We start from the raw sequence: 21,333 nt of genomic DNA on the forward strand, positions 1-21,333 counted from the left end.
ACAGTGTTATTTTGAGGGGGCCGTTATGCACGCTATAAGCTCACCCAGAATATCGTGAAGTCTGAAACAGGATGCTCAATGAATGCTAATAAGAAAAGTACGGAGCGTCTCATATACTTAACTTTATTCTCTTGTGTGGTACATCTCTATGGTGAATACAAGTAAGACTCTCTCCAGATATGGTTAACTGCGCCTTGCTAGGTCGTAGCTATGGACTTAGCTGAAGGCTATTCTAACTGTCTCTCGGCAAATGAGAGGAAGGCTTCGTACGTCTAGTCGCTAGCAATGTCGTCCGTACAACTTCTTTCTAGACCTGCCATGTGGTGGCGCTAGGTCTGCAAGTACTGACAGTGGCGACACGCGGGTCCGACACGTACTAATGGACCGCGGCCGATTTAAGCTACCACCTAGCAAGTGTGGTGTCTGGCGGTGACACCACATTTTCTGTATCCAGAAAGGCCCCTACAGGACCTGCAACCTGCGGTCGTGCATTATCCTGCTGAAATGTACGGTTTCGCAGGGATCGAATGAAGGGTAGAGCCACGGGTCGTAACACATCTGAAATGTAACGTGCACTGTGCAAAGTGCCGTCAATGCGAACTAGAGATGACCGAGACGTGTAACCAATGCCACCCCATACCATCACGCCGGGTGGTACACCAGTATGGCGATGACAAATATACGCTTCCAATGTGCGTTCACCACGATGTCGCCAAACACGGATGCGACCATCATGATACTGTAAACGGAACCTGGATTCATCGGAAAAATTACGTTTGGCATTCGTTCACCCAGGTTCGTCGTTGAGTACACCATCGCAAACGCTCCTGTCTGTGATGCAGCGTCAAGGGAAACCGCAGCCATGGTCTCCGAGCCGATAGTCCATGCTACTGCAAACGTCGTCGAACTTTTCGTGCAGATGGTTGTGTCTTGCAAACGTCCTCATCTGTTGAGTCAGTGATCGAGACGTGGCTGCACGGTCCGTTACAGCCATGCTGATAAGATGCCTGTCATCTCGACTGCTACTGATGCGAGGCCGTTGGGATGCAGCACGGCGTTCCGTAATACCCTCCTGAACCCACTGATTCCATATTGTGCTAACAGTCGTTGGATCTCGACCAATGCGAGCAGCAATGTCGCGATACGATAAACCCCAATCCCTATAGGCTACAATCCGACCTTTACCAAAGTCGGCTACGTGATGGTACGCATTTCTCCTCCTTTCGCGAGGCATCACAACAATGTTTCACACCAGGCAACGCCGGTCAACTGCTGTTTGTGTATGAGAAATCGGTTTGAAACTTTCCTCTTGTCAGCACGTTGTAGGTATCGCCACCGGCGCCAACCTTGTGTGGATGCTCTGAAAAGCTAATCACTTGCATATCACAGCATCGTCTTCCTGTCGGTTAGATTTCGCGTCTGTAGCACGTCATCTTCTTGGTGTAGCAATTTTAATGGCCAGTAGTGTACTTTCCTATTTGACGCCCCGAGCAACAGTTGACAGCGCGCGCTAGAGACTTGTTACAAGCCGCGGAGCGGCGCTAGCGGCGCTGGTCTCGACTCGCGGGTCCACCGATACTAGTACGGACCGCGGTCGATAGCTGCAACCCCTAACAAGTGTGGCATCGAACGTTGATACCACAGTGTGATGTATCGATATTTAGCTAAACGGGACAGTCTGTCAGCGACGACATTCGAGAAGACAGTCTAACTCCTGTCATGGAGCCAAACGTCCAACTGTGTTCCAAAACGTACGCGCACCTCCACTGCACTCGGTTGTCTAATCTGCCGCCTGTCCTGCGTCACAGAGAGAGCAAGCCTCTGAGCTCCGCGTACTGCGATGAAGCTTGCATGTCCAACACCTTGTCGCTTTCACGTTGTATCCCCATGCTTTAAATATCTTCGACAGATACTCACGACAGTGCCCTCGAATGGACGGCTAGCTTCGACGTGTCCGAAATGATCGATTCCAGGCACTGGACCGTAACAATAAGCTCCTTGTGAGTAACACGTATGATTAAGACGGCGTTCAATCTTCATTGTCAGCGCCTGTAAAATGTTTTCGCTCATCATTGTGTAGACGAGGGGCATGCAGTAAGTAAGGACACACATTTTTTTCGGTTAAAAAAACGCAGAATTTGTTGTAGGATATCATGGAATATTCCCGCTTCAGACCCTATAGCTTCATAAAGTTCTGATTGGTGGCGGCGCTTCTCACAGTTCTCAAAATGACGTCTGTAACGGAGGTGTGTTCCAAGCAGGGAGCGGTCAGAGAATTTATTTGGCGGAAAAGCAGAGTATCGCAGACATTCATAGGCGATTGCAGAATGTCTAGAGGGACTTGGTAGTGAACAAAAGCACGGTGAGTCGTTGTACGAGGCGTCTGTCATCATGGCAACAGGGTCGTGCATACTCTTTCTATCTACCGCGTGGCGGTGCGTGCCGCGTTGCATTAACCTGCGACTCCTGCAATGTTGCACCTCGCAGACGCTCTCATTCGATGTGATCGGCGGATCACTCAGAGACCTAGCTTCACAACTGGACCTCTCCGTTGGCAGTGATGGCATATTCGCCCACCAGTTGTACTGAAAGGTGTGTCCCCGCTGGGTTTCCCGTTGTCTCACAGGAGACCGTAAACAGCAGCGGAGGTCCATCCGTGCAGAATATCTTGCACGTTACGAGGCTGATCGGGACAATTTTCTGTCGAACATCGTCACAGGTGGTGAAACATGGATTCAACACTTCGAACTGGAAACAAACCGGCAGTCCATGGCGTGGTGTGACTACACCCCTCCTGTGGATAAAAAGCCCAGACCCGCACTCTCAGCCGTTAAAGCCATGGCGGATCTGCAGCGGATAGGCACTTGGTGCAGGGAGTGGCAACTGACCCTTAACATAGACAAATGTAATGTATTGCGAATACATAGAAAAAAGGATCCTTTATTGTATGATTATATGATAGCGAAACAAACACTGATGCAGTTACTTCTGTAAAATACCTGGGAGTATGCGTGCGGAACGATTGGATGTGGAGTGACCATATAAAATTAATTGTTGGTAAGACGGGTACCAGGTTGAGATTCATTGAGAGAGTCCTTAGAAAATGTAGTCCATCAACAAAGGAGGTGGTTTACAAAACACTCGTTCGACCTAGAGTATTGCTCATCAGTGTGGGATCCGTACCAGGTCGGGTTGACGGAGGAGACAGAGAAGATCCAAAGAAGAGCTGCGCGTTTCGTCACAGGGTTATTTGGTAAGCGTGATAGCGTTACGCAGATGTTTAGCAAACTCAAGTGGCAGACTCTGCAAGAGAGGTGCTCTGCATCGCGGTGTAGCTTGCTGTCCAGGTTTCGAGAGGGTGCGTTTCTGGATGAGGTATCGAATATATTGCTTCCCCCTACTTATACCTCCAGAGAAGATGACGAATGTAAAATTAGAGCGATTCGGGCGCGCACGGAGGTTTTCCGGCAGTCGCTCTTCCTGCGAACCATACGCAACTGGAACAGGGAAGGGAAGTAATGACAGTGGCACGTAAAGTGCCCTCCGCCACACACTGTTGGGTGGCTTGCGGAGTATAAATGTAGATGTAGACGTAGACGGGCTTCTAGGTCTCTGAAGGAGATGTTCTGTTCGATGTGCTCCCTCATGGTGCAACGATCAACTCTGAAGTATACTGTGTTACCCTCAAGAATTTAAAGAAAAGGCTTCTGCGCCATAAATCAAGGCGTGACCCAAGTCTGCGCACCCGAGAAGAGCCCACAAAACTTCATTGCGCTGTTCTTCCTCATCCACTTTACGGTCTGGATCTCACATTTTCAAAAAAAGAAATGGTTCAAATTGCTCTGAGCACTATGGGACTTAACATCTATGGTCATCAGTCCCCTAGAACTTAGAACTACTTAAACCTAACTAACCTAAGGACAGCACACAACACCCAGCCATCACGAGGCAGAGAAAATCCCTGACCCCGCCGGGAATCGAACACGGGAACCCGGGCGTGGGAAGCGAGAACGCTACCGCACGACCACGAGATGCGGGCTCACATTTTCAGCTTCCTTCTATTTGGCCCAGTGAAGGATGCACCCGACGGGAAGCAGTACGTGGACGACGGGGAGCTTATTGATGCAACAAGACGTTGACTCCGAGGTCGACCGTTGTAGTGGAATGCAGGGATGCAGGGCCTCCCAGTTTAATTGCACTGTTCTTCCTCATCCACCTTGTGGTCTAGGTCTCGCACGTTCGACTTCCCACTGTTTGGCCCAGTGTAGGATGCACACCGCGCAAGCAGTATGTGGACGAAGGGGTGGCTATTGATGCAGCAAGACGTTGGCTCCGAGGTCGAACATTATAGTGGAATGCAGGCATACAGGGCTTCCCAGTAAGGTACGGTGAGGCCGTCGCATTGACCGGAGACTATGTTGAAAAATATGTTTCTGTAGCGAAAAGAGTGGGGAATAGGAAGGTGTACTGAAATCCTGAATAAAGCTAACCTGCTTTCAGGGGAAAAGAATGTGTGACACTTACTATCGAACGACCTTCGTAATTCACGATGAGTCTGGGGCAACAGTGGAACACGATTGGCTGTATGGCTCCAGAGCCGCCCTTTTTAACACCGCGTGCTGGACAGTGTGCTCGGAACACACGCGCCCAGCGCCCGGTATTCTCAGCGCTCTCCAGATTGAAGAATGGTTTGTGGTTTCGAGTTGAAGAAATCTGTTAGCTATTTGCTAAGAAAAGTTCGTCATGAAACACTTATCCCTTAAGGGGCTCCGGAACGCCCTATACTTGCAATGTTAAAATAACACTTATAAATTACATCTTTCCTCACAAAGTATTTGAGGTAGGAAGTTGAACTTTTTACAGATTATTTATTGAAATATGGGCTACAACTTAACACAGGGATTTTACAAAATTTTAGTTCAGTTATTAAAGATGATTTTTTTCAATTGTAATCAAAATTCACAACATTTTTTGCAATTTTTTATTTATATATTCAAAAATATACAGTTTTTTGGAAAAAGGCTGTGTTAAATTATGCAGAAGGTACTGTGTAACATTTACTGAAAGTTTGAAACAAATATGTTTGGAAGATCTTTAGAAAACATGTAATTAGTATGAGAAAATAAAAGTTTTGGGAATCGAGCGACAAAGATTGGATTAACTTTTTAGTGCATTCCAGGTCCATAGGATGGATTATCTTCATCCTCTGCAAACTCCTCCTCCAGCTTCCTCTTGTTCCTCTTCCTGTTTACTCTTGCTTGTACTTCTAGACTCTTTACAGCCCTGTCTACAGCCCGAAGGCGTTCCTTGTCTAAAGCAAGCAACGCTCGTACCATGTTAGAACCTATCTTCATTCCCATATTTATAAATACCTTGCACCTTACAATGTTGCCATCATTGAAAGTCGCAACAGCAACTTTACTTTTACTCATTATTATACTTCAACAAAACAGAGACTCAAGAAACAGAATTAATTAAGAATATTTTCGAGATAACGACAGAGTAAATAAACATGAAACAATCGACAATCACACCAGCGATATATATTGAACCATCACAGGTTAGCCACAACGCATACTTTATCTCACATCACTAAAATGTACCTGATGAACACGGACGTTAATAATAACACCATTTGACAGCAGTTTAACAGCGCCACAGTGGGTCACGCCCATGTAGAACACATTTCAAAAAAAAATTTAAAAATAGTTGTAGTCTTCGGAATTGAATAAATTATATATCTATTAAAAGGTAATAGTCTGCAGATTCAGAAAACGCAAGAAAGTAAAAATTGAACTTTTCATGATTTTGAGCCTTTCCGGAGCCCCTTAATGTTGTTAGAGAGAAACGAGGAAAGATGATAATCACATGGGGATAAATCTGGTGAAATGTGTGTGTGGTGGGGTGGGGGTGGGGAGTAACGTGGTTCCCAACCAAGATCATTTGTGGTGATTCTTACCGTACGCAGCAGTACAGTATGTAAGTAGGCTGTTTATGTTTTCTTTATGTAAGTAGGCTGTTTATGTTTTCTAATTGGCAACGTTACGTAGCGCTCTATATGAAAATCACTGGCTGTGCTGTGTGCAGTCTGTGGCTAGTTTGCATTGTTGTCTGGCATTGTAGTGTTGGGCAGCGGCAGCTGGATGTGAACAGCGCGTAGCGTTGCGCAGTTGAAGGTGAGCCGCCAGCAGTGCTGGATGTGGGGAGAGAGATGGCGGAGTTTTGAAATTTGTTATACTGGATGTCATGAACTGATATATATATTATGACTATTAAGGTAAATACATTGTTTGTTCTCTACAAAATTCTTTCATTTGCTAACTATGCCTATCAGTAGTTAGTGCTTTCCGTAGTTTGAATCTGTATTGCTGTAGTTCGAGTAATGAAGATTTTTGTGAGGTAAGTGATTTGTGAAAGGTATAGGTTAATGTTAGTCAGGGCCATTCTTTTGTGGGGATTTCTGAAAGTCAGATTGCGTTGCGCTGGAAATATTGTGTGTCAGTTTAAGCACAGTCATGTAAAATTTTTCTAAGGGGACGTTTCAAGTATCTTAGGGTGACAACATAAGTTTATCGGGTGTTATGCTTTCTATAGCAGCAGGTAGTCGTCCCAGATGTTCAGTATTCAGCAGCTTTTTTCGCTACATTTCTTGGTAGCAATTTGTGATGAAGAATGCCAGTTGACGCCCACAGAACGCTCAACACGATTTTTCGAAGGTGTCCATCCGTCGCTCAGATTGTTGCGTTTCTGGGGGGTTTGAGCCGTTCTTCCCTCTTCTTTAAGTTCATACACAGGCAACATTTTTGGTTCCCTGTAACATAGTCCCCATGGAATGGCGTCTGCTTACAAGTCGAACATTAACGGACCAGGGAAGACGAACATATTCACTGAGTTTTGTAGAAGTTGCATAAAACATGTGGCACACACGTAACCAATTTTTGCGGTTTGCCCAAAGAATATAAATGGTGTACGATGGTTCTGTAATCGCATTCCACAATTTGTGCCAGTTATCGTCTTTTAGGCGAGATAAATGTCAGCCGAGAGAGTTACGCGGTTTTCATCAAAAAAGAGGTCTTCGACAAAGTGACTCATCACACAAGTCGAATTTTCTTTCTCGAGCAACACTTTCCTTGCAATAAACGCCTCAGATTCCTCTCTTACCCTCTGCAGGAGCAGACACTCGATTAAACTCGAGGAGTAAAATGTGTCGAAAGCGTTCATTTTTGTCCACTTGATACTCCATATTGATTAGTCTTGAAAATGGCCAAAGCGAACTGTTATTGACATGTAAGTTCCTTGTCGCAATAATCAAACTTCTAACAGAAGAAAAACTAATGAATAACGAAAAATGAAGGAATCACAAAGCTGTGGTGTCAGTCCAGCGAATAACGGCACAGACTTATAGACGGACTCATTACCAAGTTTTTATTTCTTCTCCCTGAATTTCCACATTTCTCCATGATTTCTTTCAAAACTTGCTCAAAGCACTGATTACATAATATCGGGGATTGGCTACAACCCGGTCTCACTCCGTTCTCATCTATGACTACCCTTTCATGACCTTCGACTCTTATAACTGCAGTGTGATTACTGTAGAAGTTGTAAATAACCTTTCGGTCCCTGCACAGGCTGGGCGTAGAGTCTCCATCCATTTCTAAGAAATAACGCACGATTTTATGTAATACATAATTGGAATCTATCTTATTTCTCGGGACAATCAAGAGTGATGCGTTCGATACAAGAGTGTGTGGCTGTTGTAAATGCACAGTCTTATCTGGAGGTGCAATAGGGGTTCACTCGGGAATTTCACAAGCCAGCATCAACAAGAGCAAACATTCAATTACTTGCCAATAAGTTCCACTTAACTGGAATCAACAAAATCAATGATTTTGAAATTTGCACATTTTACGCTACTGGAAAAAGGCTCAAAAATAGACTGCGAAGATTACGCAGCTCGCCAAACTCCGTATCACAGTTTCATTGAAGCTGCACCACAAGAGCTGTTTACTGATGTGGCCACACTCCACATCTGCAAAAGAGCTAAGAAGCATTATCGTCGTATATGGCTCAATGATCCATTTCAAGCTATCGCTGAATGGCCAAGATACACACCAGAAGTAAATATGTAGCTTGGATTCGCCATGGCTACTGGTTATGATGGACCCCTCATTTTTGCAATTGAGAGAATTATATGATACATTTACCCTGATATACTGGATCAGATCTACTGCAGGCAAGTGGGCGCTGGATGATACCGTTGTGTTCCAATGGGATAGAACACACCTTCCTCTTGCTGTCATAAGAAGTGAGTGCCGGTACACAAATAGAAGGTTAATCAACAGACTGATAGGCAGAGGTTCAGCAATATTGTGGCTAACGCCATGACTTGACACCCCTACATCTCAATCTGTATCTACGTCTGTACTCCGCAAGCCACCTCGGAGTGTGTAACGGAGAGTACTTTGTGTACCAGTACCACTTTCACGTTTTCCTGTTCCAGTTCCGTGTAGTTCGCCGGAAGAAAGATTGCTGGTAAGTCTCTGTGAGCTCAAATTGCTCTGGTTTTATCTTCAGGGTGTTTTCGCGAGATCTACGTAGAAGGAAGCTGACTTTTGAATGGCTTTTCTAGGCTGGCTATTTCTGGCTGAATATTCTAGGGACATACGGTCTGAGTTCGTCTCTATTCCACGAGCATAGCGTTAGATATCTACTAAGATTACGTCAGTGTTATTTGTGTGTCTGTAACATTGCAAATATGTATTTAAATGCTTCGTTTTGTGTCTGTTTCATGTTGTGCGAAGAGTGCAGTAACACGACCACGGGAGCATCTTCAGCGCAGCCACCAATCATCGAGTTGTCCCCTGTTGTCCACCAGGCGAAGGCCATCGCGCGGTAGAAATTCATGTCGGCGTGTGTTACCGCACTCTCTTTCAAATAAAATAAATGAATTTAATTTTACGTAACAAACCAAAAGATGGGCGAACAGTATTGCAAACGAAAATGTAGTGGTAGTTACTTGTTTTGTAAATGAACCCGCGTTTTCTTGCTGCAACTTAATTTATTTTCGCCAGACGCGATTCGCCTTTTTCTTGTTTTTAAGGCGTCTTCAGTAGGATCTATACCGATACAGTTTTGTTGTTTTTAAATTATCAAAGAGTTCACTTCGCTTTTTTATGTAAATAAGTTATTACTTACAGTCTGCTGTGATCTGTGTTTCCTCTTATCTCGCCTAGAGGTAGCACTTCCACTTTATTTCCGACACATAAGCAGAATATAGTGGTAGTGCGACCTCCACACAGATGAGAGGAAACGCATATCACAGCGATCTGTAAGTAGTTACTTATTTACATAAACGCGACGTGAACTGTTTGATAATTTAAAAATAACAAAACTGTATCTTTATAGATCCCACTGAAGACGCCTTGTTGTTGTTGTTGTGGTCTTCAGTCCAGAGACTGGTTTGATGCAGCTCTCCATGCTACTCCATCCTGTGCAAGCTTGTTCATCTCCGAGTAACTACTGCAACCAACATCCTTCTGAATCTCTTTAGTGTATTCATCCCCTGGTCTCCCTCTACGACTTTTACCCTCCACGCTTCCTTCCAATACTAACTTGACGATCCCTTGATGCATCAGAATGTGTCCTACCAACCAGTCCTTCTTTTTGTCAGGTTGTGCCACAATTTCCTCTTCTCCCCATTTCTATTCAGTATCCCCTCATTCTTTTGTAGCAACACATTTTGAAAGCTTCTATTCTCTTCTTGTCTAAACAGTTCATCGTCAATGTTTCAATTCCATACATGGCTGCACTACATACAAATGCTTTCACAAAAGACTTCCTGATACTTAAATCTATACACAATATTAACAAATTTCTCTTCTTCAGAAATGCTTTCCTTGCCATCGCCAGTCGACGTTTTATATCATCTCTACTTCGACCATCCTCAGTTATTTTGTTCCCCCAATAGCAAAACTCACCTATTGGCTTAAGTGTCTTACTTTCCAACCGAATTCCCTCAGCATCAGCTGATTTAACTCGACTGCATTTCATTATCCTCGTTTTCCTTTAGTTGATTTTCATCTTGTAACCCCCTTTTAGGACACTGTCCATTCCGTTCAGCTGTTCATCCAGGTCCTTTGCTGACAGAATTACGGTGTCATCGACAAACCTCAAAGTTTTTGTTTATTGTACCTGGGCTTTAATTTTTATTCCAAATTTTTATTTTGTTTTCTGTACTGCTTGCTTAATATACAGATTGAATAACATCACCGATAGGCTACAACCCTGTCTTACTTCCTTCCCAACCACTGCTTTCCTTTCATGCTCCTCGACTCTTATAACTGCCACCTGGTTTCTGTACAAATTGTAAATAGCCTTTCGCCCTCTGTATTTTATCCCTGCCAAATTCAGAATTTGAAAGAGAGTATTCCAACCAGCATTCTCAAAAGCTTTCTCTAGATACACAAATGCTAGAAACGTAGGTTTGCCTTTCCTTAATCTATCTTCTATGATAAGTCATAGGGTCAATATTGCCTCACGTGTGCCAACTTTTCTAAGAACGCCTTAGAGCAAGAAAAAGGCGTGGGAGGAACAAAATAATTTCCAGCAAGAAAAGGTGGTTTTATTTACAAAACAAGTATTTCTGTGCTTGGTGCGGAGGATGGCCACGCAAGCAAACTTTTTAGTCGTAGTTAGTGCAATTTTTATTCTTCTCTTTGCCGCTTACGATCAACACTGATGTTATTGTAAAGACGACGTTCAAACAAAGCACATTGTGGGAACAAGAGCCTGGCCAGAGAAACGCATTGTTTATTCCTTGGAAGGGTAACTAATTGAGAGTTCGATGTGTATTGTTTGTTTTCCGGGTAGACTTGTTACTTCCGACTGTAAGTCAACTAAATAAAAGTCTCAAATTATATGTGGTTTTGATTTCTAACCTACAATATCTCTGACTGTGAGAAGTAATTTATTTTTCTGTCAAGAAAGGTGAATCGTTCATTTGTGTAGAAGTAAGTTATTTGCGTTTGAATCTAATTTTAAGACGAGAAGACTGCTTTTTCTTCATGAGTGAGTTTGCTGAGAATACTGGAATAACTGTAGTTCGAAGTGAATCAGTTACCGATATTTAGAGGCAACAGCAACGACAGCACCACAAATGTCAGCTATTGAGAAGCCACAGAACGGATATGAAAGTGATGGTATGCAATTGATTTAGTTTTTGTCTATGTCAACTTCTGATCTTGCAGAAAGTAAATTTAATCAATTTATTGAATTAATTCAAATTCGTTGTGGTTCCCCCTCTCGAAAAGAAGTCTAAAAGGATCAAGCTCAATTATTATTCGTACTTGATTGAAAGTTTTCGACAATTGGGTGTTAGGTACGACGTCTGCTGATGTTGTGTATTTCAATAACACCATCCAAAAGTGGTGTTTGGCGGCGCATTGCCTCTATTTCCTCTTCTCTGTTTCGTCTATCGGTCCACTATGGTACGGGTCCCAAACTGACGAGCAATATTCACGTACTGAAGGAACGAGTGTCTTGTAAGCTGCTTGCCGGCCGGAGTGGCCGTGCGGTTCTAGGCGCTTCAGTCTGGAACTGCGTGCCCGCTACGATCGCAGGTTCGAATCCTGCCTCGGGCATGGATGTGTGTGATGTCCTTAGGTGAGTTAGGTTTAATTAGTTCTAAGTTCTAGGGGACTGATGACCTCAGCTGTTAAGTCCCATAGTGCTGAGAGCCATTTGAACCATTTTTTTGTAAGCTACTTCGTTTGTTGATGGGCTACATTTGCTGAGGTTTCTTCCAACGAATCTCAGTCTGGCATCTGAGTTGCGATGTATTTTATGTAGTCGTTGCACTTCCAGTCGCTTCGTACGCGTAGTCTTAGATATTTTATTGAAGTAACTGCTTGCAATGATTGCTCTCCAGTTTTGTAACCATACAGTAAATGGTCTTTCTGGCTACCTTTTCTCAATACGTTACAGTTGTTCATGTTGAGAGTTAGCTGCCACTCCCTGTACGAAGCATCGATCCTCTGCATATATTTCTGCATTTCGCTACTATGCGTCATCCGCGAAAAGCCATATGAAACTTCCGATGTTACCTACTAGATCATTTGTATATATGAAGTAATAACCTGTTCTGTTTGCTAGAAACTTTTCAATCCAACGACACAGTTGGACTGATATTCCATGATCTCGTATTTTGCTCATTAGGGGGCAGTGCGGAATTGTATCGAAAGCCCTCTGGAAGTCAAGGAACGCGAAATCTACCTGGGGTTTCTTCGCTTCCGGGTATATAAAGCCAAGGCGAGCAAAACAGAGGAAAGGCCTCTACACTATCTGAGAGCTTCGATACAAGTCACAACATGGATTATTTTGCAAGACATGCTTTAAAATGTATTCTTCTATGATGTGATCAATCTACTTAAATGTAGTTCATGTCCATATTGAAGTGGTACGAAAATGTATACATAGATAAATAATATTTGAGAACATTTCTCGTAGCGACCAGCGGTTTGATTAAAAGTACTTTAAAAAAGGATAGAAACAGACGGTTGACCATTATCTTCGCTGGCATATATTTTACGAAATTGCGATAAATCCACACAGATGGCTATCAGCGTACTCTACCTGATTGTGATTCATTATCTGTTCTATATCTGTTTTTATCATATATTCACGAAATGCTGTTTATAGCAGTTCCTTCATATAACGTATTGTATCCATTTCTTGATTTGTTATTGGCTGTCGTGTAACCACTCTGTATATGCATTACTGTAATAACTGTTTTACGTCTTGTATGCCTGATTGGCTATCGCTGACGTAAATGTTTATGCAGTGTGCGGAGCATCTCGTATTTAAGCAACAACTGCATTGCTCCCCTTAGCAGTTGACGTTCGTGCAGTTACAACACCCACTTCATTCATCGTCGTCGCCTGCCATCATGGTTATAACTTCTTCTTTTACTATTTATTACATATGATGTATTTCACGCATTACTACTATTCTACACCTACATCTACTTCTACATTTATACTCCGCAAGCCACCCAACGGTGTGTGGCGGAGGGCGCTTTACATGCCACTGTCATTACCTCCCTTTCCGGTTCCAGTCGCGTATGGTTCGCGGGAAGAACGACTGCCGGAAAGCCTCCGTGCGCGCTCGAATCGCCCTAATTTTACATTCGTGTTCTTCTCGGGAGGTATAAGTAGGGGTAAGCAATATATTCGATACCTCATAGAGAAACGCACCCTCTCGAAACCTGGACAGCAAGCTACACCGCGATGCAGAGCGCCTCTCTTGCAGAGTCTGCCACTTGAGTTTGTTAAACATCTGCGTAACGCTATCACGCTTACCAAATAACCCTGTGACAAAACGCGCCGCTCTTCTTTGGATCTTCTCTATCTCCTCTGTCAACCCGACCTGGTACGGATCCCACACTGATGAGCGACACTCAAGTATAGGTCGAACGAGTGTTTTGTAAGCCACCTCCTTTGTTGATGGACCACATTTCCTAAGGACTCTCTCAATGAATCTCAACCTGGTACCCGTCTTACCAACAATTAATTTTGTATGATCATTACGCTTCAAATCGTTCCACACGCATACTCTCAGGTATTTTACAGAAGTAACTGCTACCAGTGTTTGTTTCGCTATCATATAATCATACAATAAATGATCCTTCTTTCCATGTATTCGCAATACGTTACATTTGTCTATGTTAAGGGTCAGTTGCCACTCACTGCACCAAGTGCCTATCCGCTGCAGATCTTCCTGCATTTCGCTAAAATTTTCTAATGCTGCAACTTCTCTGTATACTACAGCATCATCCGCGAAAAGCCGCATTGAGGTCATTTATATATAATTGTGTAAAGCAATGGTCCCATAACACTCCCCTGTGGCACGGCAGAGGTTACTTTAACGTCTGTAGACGTCTCCCCATTGAGAACAACATGCTGTGGTCTTTCTGCTAAAAACTCTTCAATTCAGCCACACAGCTGGTCTGATATTCCGTAGGCTCTTACTTTGTTTATCAGGTGACAGTGCGGAACTGTATCGAACGCCTTCCGGAAGTCAAGGAAAATAGCATCTGCCTGGGAGCCGGCATCTAATATTTTTTGGGTCTCATGAACATTCCTCTGAATCCATTCTATGTTCATACATTCAAGAGCCTAAAAAACTGTTACACCTGCCTCATATTGTGTAGGGACCCGCAAGCACGTAGAAGTGCAGTGACACGACGTGGCATGGACTCGACTAGCCTCTGAACTAGTGCTGGAAGAAATTGACACCATGAATCCTGCAGGGCCGTCCATAAATCCGTTAGAGTACGAGAGGGTAGAGATCTCTTCTGAACAGCACGTTGCAAGGCATCCCACATATCATTAATGATGTTCATATCTGGGAAGTTTGGGGGCCAGCGGAAGTGTTTAAACTCAGAACAGCAGTCCTGGAGCCGCTATGTAGCAGTTCTGCACGTGTGAGGTGTCACATTGCCCTGCTGGAATTGGCCAAGTCCGTCGGAATGCACAGTGGACATGAATGGACGCAGGCGATCAGACAGGATTCTTACGTACGTGTCACCTGTCAGAGTCGTATCTAGACGCATTAGAGGTCCCATATCACTCCAACTGCACACGCCCCACACTATTATAGATCGTCCACCATCTTGAATCGACCCCTTCTGACACGCAGGATCCATGGATTCATGAGGTTGTCTCCACCCCCGTACACGTCTCCATCCCCGCACATGTCAACACCATTTCAAACGAGACTTGTCCGACCAGGCAACACGTTTATGGTCGTCAGCAGTCGAATGTCGGTGTTGACGGGCCCAGGTGAGGCGTAAAGTTTTTGTCTCGTGCAGTCTTCAAGGATACACGATGGTGTTTCGTTGACTGGTTCACACACTGACAGTTGTTGGTGGATAAAAAATTCAAATGGCTCTGAGCACTATGCGACTTAACTTCTGAGCTCATCAGTCGCCTAGAACGTAGAACTAATTAAACCTAACTGACTTAAGGACATCACACATATCCATGCCCGAGGCAGGATTCGAACCTGCGGCCGTAGCGTTCGCTCGGTTGCAAACTGTAGCGCCTAGGACCGCACGGCCAGCATTGAAATCTGGAGCACTTTGTCGAAGGGTTGCACTTCTGTCGCGTTGAACTATTCTCTTCAGTCGTCATCGGCCCCGTTCTTGCAGGATCTTTTTACGTCAGCAGCGATGTCGGACATTTGATGTTTTACCGGGTTCCTGATTTTCACGGTAAACTCGTGAAATGGTCGTACGGGAGAATCCCCACTTCATCGCTACCTCGGAGACGTTGTGTCCCATAGCTCGTGCGCCGACTATAACACCACGTTCAAATTCACTTAAATCTTGATAACTTGCCATAGTAGCATCAGTAACCGATCTGACGACTGCGCCAGACACTTGTTTGCTTATGTAGGCGTTGCTGACCGCAGTGCCGTATTCTGGCTGTTTAAATATCTGTGTATTTGAATACGCATGCCTATACCAGTTTCTTTGCCGCTTCAGTGTATTTCAGTACGAGGGTCTGAGGATGGTCAGAAACTAACGGAGACCGGTTACCATCAAAATAAACGTTTCTGCGGTCGAGACTGTTTGTGTCCATTCCGGAAGATAAATAAGAAACATACCGGGTGATCAAAAAGCAGTATAAATTTGAAAAGTTAATAAACCACGGAATAATGTAGATAGAGAGGTAAAATTTGCCACACATGCTTGTAATCACATGGGGTTTTATTAGAACGAAAAAAACAAAGTTCACAAAATGTCCTACAGATGGCGCTGGACAGCAAAACGTAGTGACTGCGCATGGCAACCGTGTATAAAAGGAGCTGTAATGAGAGAGAGAATCAGATGCGCCAGCAATCGCAGCATGTTGACGTTACCTGAAAAGGCACTTTTAGTGAGCTGTATTATCAGAATGGGGAATGTGCTAGTTCAGCGTTTCGATCCTATCGCCATAGGAAGGGGATTCGAACGGGTAAAGGTCCGTTGACAAATGCACCTGTGGCGAGAATGATTTCGAAGTTCGAAGACACGGGTTGTTTAGACGATAGACCCCGTGGTGGCCGACCGAGCACAAGGCGTAATGCTGCTGAGACAGTTCAGGAGGAAATGGAGACTATAGCGGGTTCGTCTATGCACTGGGAAGTCAGCGCTCCTGTAGTCGCACGTCGCACAAGCATTCCATACACTACTGTTAGGTTGGCACTTAGGCGTACGCTCCGATGCTATCCGTACAAAATCCATCGGCATCATGAACTGTTACCTGGCGATTTAGTGGAGCGGAGGGCATTTGCGGTGTGGGCGTTTCAAAAGATGGCGGAAGACGACGATTGGTTGAGTAACGTGTTGTGGACCGACGAAGCTCATTTCATGCTCCGAGGGTCTGTCAACGCCCACAACTGCAGAATGTGGGCTACCGAAAATCCTAGCACTGTCGTGGAAACACCAGTGCACGACGAGAAAGTCACGGTATGGGTTGGATTTACCACATCTACCGTTATCGGGCCTTTTTTCTTCGAGGAAATGCGTGATTCTGGTTTTGTAATTGCTAGCGTGACGGTTGAGAGGTACCCCGACATGTTACAGAATCGTATCACCCCCAGCCTGGCTGATAAACACCTGCTGGAACGTAAGATGTTTATGCAGGATGGCGCTCCACACCATATTGCTAGACGCGTGAAAGATCTCTTGCGCGCGTCGGTTGGTGACGATCGTGTGCTCAGCGCCACTTTCGTCATGCTTGGCCTCCCAGGTCCCCAGACGTCAGTCGGTGCGTTTATTGGCTTTGGGGTTACCTGAAGTCGCAAGTGTATCGTGATCGACCGACATCTCTAGGGATGCTGAAAGAACACATCCGACGCCAATGGCTCACCATAACTCCGGACATGCTTTACAGTGCTGTTCACAACACTATTCCTCGACTACAGCTATTGTTGAGGAATGATGGCGAACATATTGAGCATTTCCTGTAAAGAATATGATCTTTGCTTTCTCTTACTTTGTTATGCTAATCATTGCTAGATCAGATGAAGCACCATCTGTCGGACGTTTTTTGAACTTTTGTATTTTTTTTTGGTTATAATAAAACCCCATGTCATTCCAAGGATGTGTGTCAATTTGTATATCTCTATCTACATTTTTCCGTGATTTATTCAGTTTTCAAATTTATACTGACTTTTTGATCACCCGGTACATGCGAATTATGTACATGTATCTATTACTCCTGATAAAGGAATCGAGGTTTTACGATCACCCTGCGTTTTATCTTTTGTCTACCTGCCAATGCGATGTCCATGGAAGGGCATAATAGCCGAGGCACATTTAAGTACCGGCTAGTAGTCGACAAGTGGTAACTCCCCGTGATGGGCGGTGACAAGCACCCGCTGCCGGCGTGTTGCGCCGCCGCGTCTGCAGTGGTCCGACGTGGGCGGGCGGCGCTACGTGTTATATACGAGGTCGCATCTCGGCGCGGCCGGAGCCAGCTTGGCGGACAGCGGTGAGTGAGCGAGCAACTTGCTCAGCGTCCGCAGGATGCGGGCCGCTGACGCGACGGGCCGTTAAGCCGCTGCCGGCCCTGGGCTGCTCAGCTTAGCACGTGCCATTACACACGTGTATGTGGCGCCACCTAATAGCCGCCGGCTATCGCCGCGGAGTCGTATTTATGGTTTCCGAATTTTTGTTGCCGCCGCAACCCCCTTCCCCCCCCCCCCTCCGCCCATCTTCTCCCCCAACATCACACAGGATGGATGTGGCCAGACCGCGCCACCCACGCTAGCGACCTCTTCCGCCGGCGACTTTTATCCCTTCTCTCGGGCTGCGTAGATCGGATATTTCGCTCATTGGAATGGGCGAATAAGAAAGAGGGCGGGCTCCTAGTGGGCGGCGTGGAGCGGGGGTGGAAATCCGGCGAGGGGCTGACGGAATGGACGGGGGGAATGAATCGACTGGGGGCGTGTAGGGATGCTCGCTTGGCCCAGTTTCGCCCGCGTTGGTAAGTAGTCCGAGGCTGGGATGTGTGGACCGCGCCGCCCCTGCTGCAGCGGATCGGTCGCCGAGGGGCGGAGGAGAGAGATTTAGTGTCGGCGGGGGGGGGGGGGGCGGTCGCGGGGGTCAGCTAGCGCCGCCGGATCAGACCCGCTGCCAGCGAACGCACGTGCCCACTGGCGCGCCGAGGACACAACACGAGCGTGCCTCGCAGAGACGCACGCAGCGGCCGGATCGCCTCTGCTGGCTCGTGTGCGTGCGCGGTGTGTGCGTGAGTGGGCGTGGCCGGGCAGCGCCAGAGACGCATGCCTTCCTCCGGCGCCGGAGGCCGCTCGCCAAAAATGTTGCCCTCCGGCGGGGCTCCGGGTAGCTCGCCACGCGCCGCGCTCTTCTTGCCCTGCTGGCGCGCGGCTTGCTCCCCACACCCCCACGACGACCGGAACTCCGGCCTCTGTGTGCTGCGCTGCAGATGAGGTATTAAATATCGCCAGCTGGCAACGGGAGCCTGGCCTCGCCTCGCGCGAGATACCGAGCCGCGGTCTCTCAACCTTGCACTTCAATTCATCGCGTTTCCATACCTCATCCTTTAAGATTTCTATCTATTTATTCTTCACATTTACACCTACTACACTACCAGATTGACGGTATACAGACAACTTAGAGTTGGTCGTGTGTTAATTTCACGTACAAAGCTGTATATTTACCCGCTGCCGGCCGGAGTGGCCGAGCGGTTCTAGGCGCTACAGTCTGGAACTGCGCGACCGCTACGGTCGCAGGTTCGAATCCTGCATCGGGCATGGATGTGTGTGATGTCCTTAGGTTAGTTAGGTTTAAGTAGTTCTAAGTTCTAGGGGACTGATGACCTCAGTAGTTAAGTCCCATAGTGCTCAGAGCCATTGCATGGGGGCTTAATTAAATTTTTTAATGCAAATATTTTAATTTTTAGTCGCTGTCTGTGCGGTTACGCAGTCTCGTAACCGGTTGGCCCTGAGTAGTATTTGTACGCAATCTGACTGCATAGAATAACAACAAAGAATGAAAGAAAACTTCCGTTAACACAATTAATTAATTAAGTCCCCAGCAACTATAAAACCTACGAAACAACAAAACTCAAGTGTAGCTGTTCTGTGTGTCGAAGTGTGATTCAACGTACACATCTGGCACGGTTTTTCCTCAATAAGACAAGATATTTTAAATACCATTTACACTGAATTAATGAAATAAAACTGAAATACTATAATTGCACATAGAAACCAGAAATACAGTCTAATACAAGAACACGAGCCAGATGCTTTGTTGACTGAACCTGTGACCAGGAGGCATTATTGTTTAAGACATTGAAATAAAAAAAAGGAATTTTTTTACCTTCATATATATTGACGAAAAGTACACTCTGATCATTACAGCATCTCCATTCGAACAACATCTGCTGTCTAGCCCATCAAAACAACGGCACACAACATGGCCTCAAAAGGTACAGCTATCCACATCCTCTCAGCAAAGCACTAACCACCACCACTTCTGAACAATCACAGCCCACTACGACTTCTCGACAAGAACTGCCTGTGGAGGTGGCTAAATAATACTCTTTGGCGCAATCTCTGCCGCTGTGGCTCGGTGTAGCCACCTTTAACCATTTGAACCATTTACCTACTAAAATGTACTTTAAAAAACGTCAATGATTAGCTGGACTGTTATATTTATTGATTCTGCGAATATTATCGAGAGGTTTGTTACTGTTTATGTTTATGAGGAGGCGACTTCATTGTATACTAAGATAAACAGGTACTGCAACGATGTAACAAATACCAAAGAAAATAAATTGCTCGTAACCCTTCCTGCCCTACCGGACACTGACTCCAAAGATCAAAAGAAAAAGTCACCTCTTTGTAACAGGAATTTCTTTGACCCAGACAATTTGACACTTAGCCAACTCTCACTCAGTCAAGATGGTGTACTCACAACGGGAGGCCACGACGAATGGAACGCGGGCTTACTGCGAACTTCGTACACTCGTAGTGCTCCATGAGGACAGCAAACTGTGTAAGCAGTAGCGCGTACTTTCTCAAGCGTTATTGAGGAAATGGGTAGCTTTGAGGGATGAAGTAGTGAAGGTAGCAGGGGATCAAGTAGGTAAAAAGACGAGGGCTAGTAGAAATCCTTGGGTGACAGAAGAAATATTGAATTTAATTGGCGAAAGGAGAAAATATAAAAATGCAGTAAATGAAGCAGGCAAAAGGGAATACAAACGTCTCAAAAATGAGACAGGCAGGAAGTGCAAAATGGCTAAGCAGGCATGGCTAGAGGACAAATGTAAGGATGTAGAGGCTTATCTTACTAGTGGTAAGATAGATACTGCCTACCGGAAAATTAAAGAGACCTTTGGAGAAAAGAGAGCGACTTGTATGAATATCAAGAGCTCAGATGGGAACCCAGTTCTATGAAAAGAAGGGAAAGCAGAAAGGTGGAAGGAGTATATAGAGGGTCTATACAAGGGCGATGTACTTAAGGGTAATGTTATAGAAATGGAAGAGGAGGTAGATGAAGATGAAATGGGAGATATGATACTGCGTGAAGAGTTTGATAGAGCACTAAAAGACCTAAGCCGAAAAAAGGCCCCGGGAGTAGACAACATTCCATCAGAACTACTGGCAGCCTCGGGAGAGCCAGTCTACCATCTGGTGAGCAAAATGTATAAGACAGGCGAAATACCCTCAGACTTTAAGAAGAATATAATAATTCCAATCCCAAAGAAAGCAGGCGTTGACAGATGTGAAAATTACCGAACTATCAGTTTAATAAGTCACGCCAGCAAAATGCTAACACGAATTCTTTACAGACGATTGGAAAAATTGGTAGAAGCCCACCTCGCGGAAGATCAGTTTGTATTCCGTAGAAATATGGGAACACGTGAGGCAATACTGACCCTACGACTTATTTTAGAAGCTAGACTAAGAAAAGGCATACCTACGTTTCTACCATTTGTAGACTTAGAGAGAGCTTTTGACAATGTTGACTGGAATACTCTCTCTTCAAATTCAGAAGGTGACAGGGGTAAAATACAGGGAGCGAAAGGCTATTTACAATTTGTACAGAAACCAGATGGCAGTTACAAGAGTCGAGGGGCATCAAAGGGAAGTAGTGGTTGGGAAGAGAGTGAGACAGGGTTGTAGCCTCTCCCCGATGTTGTTCAATCTGTATATTGAACAAGCAGTAAAGGAAAGAAAAGAAAAATTCTGAGTAGGTATTAAAATCCATGGAGAAGAAATAAAAACTTTGAGGTTCGCCGATGACATTGTAATTCTGTCAGA

At 45.2% G+C, this 21,333-nt stretch overlaps 1 protein-coding gene across 1 annotated transcript in view; it reads right to left on the bottom strand.

The window, feature by feature from the left end:
• Positions 1–313: 313 nt before the first annotated feature.
• Positions 314–21,333, bottom strand: part of LOC126092516 (uncharacterized protein K02A2.6-like) — a 160,929-nt gene continuing 139,909 nt past the window's right edge. The window contains exon 2 of the mRNA XM_049908143.1: positions 314–407. The gene's annotated coding sequence lies outside the window, so the exon portion shown is untranslated. The remainder of the gene's footprint in view (positions 408–21,333) is intronic.

Source organism: Schistocerca cancellata, chromosome 7, assembly GCF_023864275.1.
Source record: "Schistocerca cancellata isolate TAMUIC-IGC-003103 chromosome 7, iqSchCanc2.1, whole genome shotgun sequence".
NCBI lineage: Eukaryota > Metazoa > Arthropoda > Insecta > Orthoptera > Acrididae > Schistocerca > Schistocerca cancellata.